The sequence below is a fragment of the Corylus avellana genome, chromosome 1 (genome assembly GCF_965113065.1).
Source record: "Corylus avellana chromosome 1, dhCorAvel1.hap1.2, whole genome shotgun sequence".
NCBI classification, from domain to species: Eukaryota; Viridiplantae; Streptophyta; class Magnoliopsida; order Fagales; family Betulaceae; genus Corylus; species Corylus avellana.
Window position 1 is genome coordinate 46294320 of NC_142490.1, and position 6030 is coordinate 46300349.

General features: G+C 38.1%; 2 pseudogenes; both read right to left on the minus strand.

Annotated features, from left to right (window-relative positions):
- Positions 1 to 1288: 1288 nt before the first annotated feature.
- On the minus strand, positions 1289 to 2566 carry LOC132170114 (putative F-box protein At4g22030 pseudogene; annotated as a pseudogene).
- A 1502-nt stretch (positions 2567 to 4068) lies between these two features.
- On the minus strand, positions 4069 to 5346 carry LOC132172976 (putative F-box protein At4g22030 pseudogene; annotated as a pseudogene).
- Positions 5347 to 6030: the final 684 nt, after the last annotated feature.

Here is a 6030-nt window from a genome sequence, read left to right on the forward strand (position 1 = left end):
AATTTACTTCCTAAGGTTTTGATAAAATGTTTTAATTTTTATAAAGAAGATTCCGTTTACCTTTCAGTTAAATTTCAAACAATACTGCCACATCATATCTAATCAGAAGGTGACACAAGTAGCCTTTAATGAAAAAATAATATATATATATATGAAAAAACAAAAGAAAAAAAAAAAAATTACCCCTTGCAATGAATTAAGATTGTGGTTTATAGCGTTTATTGGCATTAAATATGAATACATTGAGCTGAAGTGTTGCTTACAATAACACTATTTTAATTAAATAGGTTGGAAGATATTTTCTCATATTAGTTTGTAGGAAATTTCTATCCTAAGTCCCTTAAAAATTGATGTAATAGTTTCTATAATATTTAGTATGTTAGAGACTAAAATATTGACTATTATATAATAAATCTGCATAAAATGTTGGCACTTAGATGAGTTCAAATTAATTAAGGTAACTCGAGCATTTTTTTTCATTGAACTGTCCCACCTATAGTATTGTTCGTAAGGAAAAAATAGTGTACGAATCGAAAACTTCACTTAAGATTTACAAGCTTTTGAAATACGATCCGAATTCATATTGAGATTGTTAGATTAATTCTTGATTTATTCAAGTCTTTGGCACAAGATGACAAAAAGTAAAAAGTTTATGGCACGAGGCTCTGAAGTCTGAAGAGGTAATTGGTTTAATGTCAAAGGACAATCAGTTTTGTAAGTTATATATATAAAATCTCAAATATCCACTTATTTTAACTAGCCTTTTCTAATTAAATAATAAAAATAAATTTAATTAGATTAAACATATAATTAATATTCTAACCATATAAATAGAATATGCGACAGTAACCACAATTCAGTGATAAACTGAGTTTTCAAATGGGTTGACTTCCAATTCCAACCACTCAATGTAAACATAAGCCGTTCAATCCGGACCGCATGTCTTGAATTCTGAGTTTCACCCATTCGATATACAACTTCCCTATTCTGGCTGTTCATGTATATACACACACTTCTTTGCCACCGTACGTCGTAAAGCTAATGCTCCACCAGCAACTTGACCGTTCAACGAATTGCAGTAGAAAATTCAAGTTATTATATATATGCAAGAAAATTTAAAAAAAAATTATATTCTTTTGGAAACAACTTTTGGCTTTTGCAGAAGTAACTGAGACATTTTTTTGTATAGAATTAGCATTTGTCATTGCTAGAGCTAGATTGTACAAAGAATTGGTTGTACAAAGAATGAAAGAATTGCTATATATATATATATGCACGAAATCTTAAACTAAAAGAGCTTGCTAGCGAATTCATCTATGGTGGTTTCATCCATACGTGAAAAAGCTGAATTTTTGGCTAGTTCTTTGAGGTTTGACAAGCTTCTTCCCAGTTTCAAAGCCACCTTCATTTCAAACAACTCTCCATTTTCTCTTTTCTCCAAATCTCTTTCCTCAAGTGTGGATTCAATTGATTCTTGGAGTAGCTGGAAGAAGCCACTGCAGTTTCTGTACATCTCAAACACCATCCCAATTTGGCCACCATGCTCAAAAGCATTAACCGCGCTACCTAAAGCCCCCGCAGCCACCGCTACTACTGCAGCCCATGAGCCGTTACCAACAAAAGCAGATCCGACGGCTGCAATGCCAGTGAGTAATGGACCTGCGATGGCTAAAACCTTGTTGATCTTCAACACCAGGTTGCCTAGCCTTTCGTAATCCTCAATGTCCTTTCTCTTCACCACCTCGATGATCTCCCGCATTTCTACTTCCATTTCCTCACTCCACCCATTCTTCTTCTCATCTCGTTGCTTTCCTTGAGAGGACTTGTTTTTCTTCTGAAGTTGCTGATTTGAAGGCCACCAAACAGATGGCTCAAACTTTGCAGGGAATTTGTCAAGCATGGCTCCAAGCAAGGGAAGTGGGTATGCTTTGTCGACAGCCAAAACCTTTTCCATAACGCTCTTCACATCTTCTTTAGATGGACTCCCGAGAGCCAGCGTGGTTTGGATTTGGGTCTGGATCTGCTTGAAATATCTCGTAGCATTGCGTTGCTCCTCTTCAAGCTGTGAAGGCTGTATTTTGTTCATCACAAGCAACATCCCAGTGGCTGCAGAATACAAGAGAGTGGACGACAGTTTCAAAGCCAAAAGGGGCATTCCAGCGCCACCAATGGCTGCAGCACCGGCCATGGTGGCAGCAGTGAGGGTTATCATGTTGACGGAGTTGAGAAGAAGGGTATTCCAGTTTTCACGCTGTTTTCCAATGTTTGCGTGCATCTCCACCCTGTCAGCTACGGCCTCTAAGATGGCATAGAGTTGGGTAGTAGCCGCAATGGCGTCGGAGTTGGGTGATTTATCATGGGTTGGTGCGGTACTGGTCTTTTCTACCGGAACTATTCTCTTGAACCCATCTCTTAGATTCAATTCCTCAACCGGCTTTGTCGTTGGTATTTTTGGAATTGAGAAATAAGGGATGACTTTAGGAAGTTTAGGGACATGAATAACAGCATTGATTTTTCTGGAACAAGAAGGTGATGAAGATAATCGGAGAGTTGAAGAAGCCATTTGATGGAGGTTTTCTCTGAGCTTTTCTTTGTAGGGGGAAAGTGGGAAGGTTGAGATTGAGAATGGAGGTAGAGAGGCTGGTTGAGTCTTACTTATAGCAGCAATATAATATCGAACAACACCTGAAACGAAGCGGTCAGATACGGAAAATATTGACTGGCTGAATGGGTTGACCTGGCCTTTTAATGGGTGACCCATTCTCTTCTTTATTCATAATATTCAATTTCTAAATTTTTTACTCGCTTGTCTTGGGTCTCAACTCTCAACTCTCAACTCTCATGCGCCGTAGCAAAGCTTCAAACTTTGTTATATAAACAAAGCTAATACAACTAAATATATATAGGCTTGGTCAGTTTCTTTTACTTTAATTTTTATTTTGGATCAAGCAATACGGGCTATCTTTAACAGGTCAACATCTACAAGTGGTCAATAATTCAAAATCTACAAAGTGGATTCTTCAACTAAAAAAAAAAAAATTCTAAAAGTGGTGATGGAAATTACTAAATTAGCAAATATGTATGCCTTTTTCGTACGTCATATCAACTATTCAAAATTATTAGTATTTACTAATTGATACCCATCATATATTTCTCTTTGCTATTGGTGATTTCTTGGACAGTGCCACCTGAGATGGATTTCATCTTAAGTTTTTATAGTTGTGAATCACGATTCTTTGAATTTCGATTACGTGCAATAAAGTGGGTAATAAGTTGCTCGAATGTTTGATCAAATAAGTATTGAGAAGAGCAATAAATGCATAGAGGGGTCAAGATCTATAGTTTCGACAGACTCTCACGTAAGGTTACCCTATTGCACGACATCATTATATAAGCTAATCTACATTAAAGTAAAAATCAGCATTAAGTGTTAAGGATTACAAAGTTGAATTGACATTATTCATCGGTTTTTAGTGACAATTCAATTTGAAGTTTTCTCTTTATTTATACAGTTGATTGAATACCAGAATTAAGCCAAATGGACATGTAAAGATAAAAACAGACATGAGACTCGATCATTACGTACTAAATGGGATTGAATTGGAGTCCTTAATACACTCGTTGCTTGTTTACGGGGAGGAGATGTCAATTAGTAAGAATATAATTTACTTTCCATCATTTCTCCCCCTACCAATCTATTATTTTTTTATTTTTTGAAAGAACTACATATATCAGTACATTAGATAATTGACGGTTGGGTATGTTCAAGCACGTCAAATAATCTACTCCACATGTCTTCAATTCCGAGTATTCAACCAATCAATATATACTCCTTCTGAGTTTTGACCCTTCAACGAATTGCCGTAGGAAATTCAAGTTATTATATGCAAGAAACTAAAAAAAAAGATTATACTCTTTTGGACACTCATTTTGGCTTAATTGCAGAAGTAGATGAGATAAAATTTGATCAGAATTAGCATTTGTCAATGTTATAGGTTTGTATAAACAATTGGTTACAAATATCGATCAATGAATCAAAGAATAGCTTTATATGCACGAAATCTTAAACTAAAAGAGCTTGCTAGCGAATTCATCTATGGCGGTTCCGTCCATACGTGAAGAAGCTGACTTCCTGGCAAGTTGTCTGAGGTTTGACAAGCTTCTCCCCAGTTTCAAAGCCACATTCATTTCAAACAACTCTCCGTTTTCTCTTTTCTCTAAATCTCTTTCCTCAAGTGTGGCTTCAATGGATTCTTGAAGTAGACGGAAGAAGCCAGCACAGTTTCTGTACATCTCAAACACCATCCCAACTTGGCCACCATGCTCAAATGCATTAACCGCGCTACCTAAAGCCCCCGCAGCCACCGCAACTACTGCAGCCCATGAGCCGTTGCCAACAAAAGCAGACCCGACGGCTGCAATGCCAGTGAGCAGTGGACCTGCGATGGCTAAAATTTTGTTGATCTTCAACACCAAGTTGCCTAGCCTTACGTAGTCCTCAATGTCCTTTCTCTTCACCACCTCGATGATCTCCCGCATTTCTACTTCCATTTCCTCACTCCACCCATTATTCTTCTGACCTCGTTGCTTTCCTTCACAGGACTTGTTTTTCTTCTGGAGTTGCTGATTTGAAGGCCACCAAACGGATGGCTCAAACTTTGCAGGGAATTTGTCAAGCATGGCTCCAAGCAAGGGAAGTGGGTATGCTTTGTCGACGGCCAAAACCTTTTTCATCACTTCCTTCACATCTTCTTCAGTTGGATTCCCGATAGCCAGCATGGTTTGGATTTGGGTCTGGATCTGCTTGAACAATCTCGTAGCATTGCGTTGCTCCTCTGCAAGCTGTGAAGGCTGAATTTTGTTCATCACAAGCAACATCCCAGTGGCTGCAGAATACAAGAGAGTGGACGACAGTTTCAAAGCCAAAAGGGGCATTCCGGCGCCACCAATCGCTGCAGCACCGGCCATGGTGGCAGCAGTGAGGGTTATCATGTTGACGGAGTTGAGAAGAAGGGTATTCCAGTTTTCACGCTGTTTTCCAATGTTTGCGTGCATCTCCACCCTGTCAGCTACGGCCTCTAAGATAGCATATAGTTGGGTAGTCGCCGCTATGGCGTCGGAGTTGGGTGATTTATAATGGGTTGGTGCGGTACTGATCTTTTCTACCGGAACTATTCTCTTGAATCCATCTCTTAGATTCAATTCCTCAACCGGCTTTGTCGTTGGTATTTTTGGAATTGAGAAATAAGGGATGACTTTAGGAAGTTTAGGGACATGAATAACAGCATTGATTTTCCTGGAACAAGAAGATGATGAAGATAATCGGAGAGTTGAAGAAGCCATTTGATTGATGTTTTCTCTGAGCTTTTCTTTGTAGGGGGAAGTGGGAATGTTGAGAATGAAGGTAGAGAGGTTGGTTGGGTCTTATTTATAGCGCCTGAAATGAAGCGGTCAGATGCGGAAAAACATTGACTGGGGCGAACTGGGTTGACCCGGCCTATTGGCTGACCCATTCTCTATTCATAATTTCAAGTTCAAAAGTCCTCCCTCGTATGTCGTATCGGGTCTCCTATGCGAATGCGACGTAGTAAAACTTGGAAGCTAATACAACTAATATTTTCCGTTGCTACAAAACTTTGGCTACATATATAGTATAAAACATTCTCACTTGGCTTTTAAAACTACCAAAATTATTTATTATAGATTTTTAATTTAATAATGCTTTTAAAAGCCGTGAATGTGAGAATGTGTGTAACGATCCAAGGAAAAATGTTAGTCAAATATGTGCTATCACCCTAAAAGGATTAAAGTAACTAGGCAATGTAAAACTTAGTACTCATGACTATCTTTATAAATCACCCACTCTATGTGGGTCTCTTCTCATTTTCCCAAAATGGGACCAGGGTGTTACAATGTGAGTGTTGGAGTTTGAGTGGGGGGTGTGTGTAATATTACTCATATTTGTTAGTGTATTTCGATTGGTATTTTTTGTTTAATAAATGATAAAATTGTTTTGATATGACATCGAAA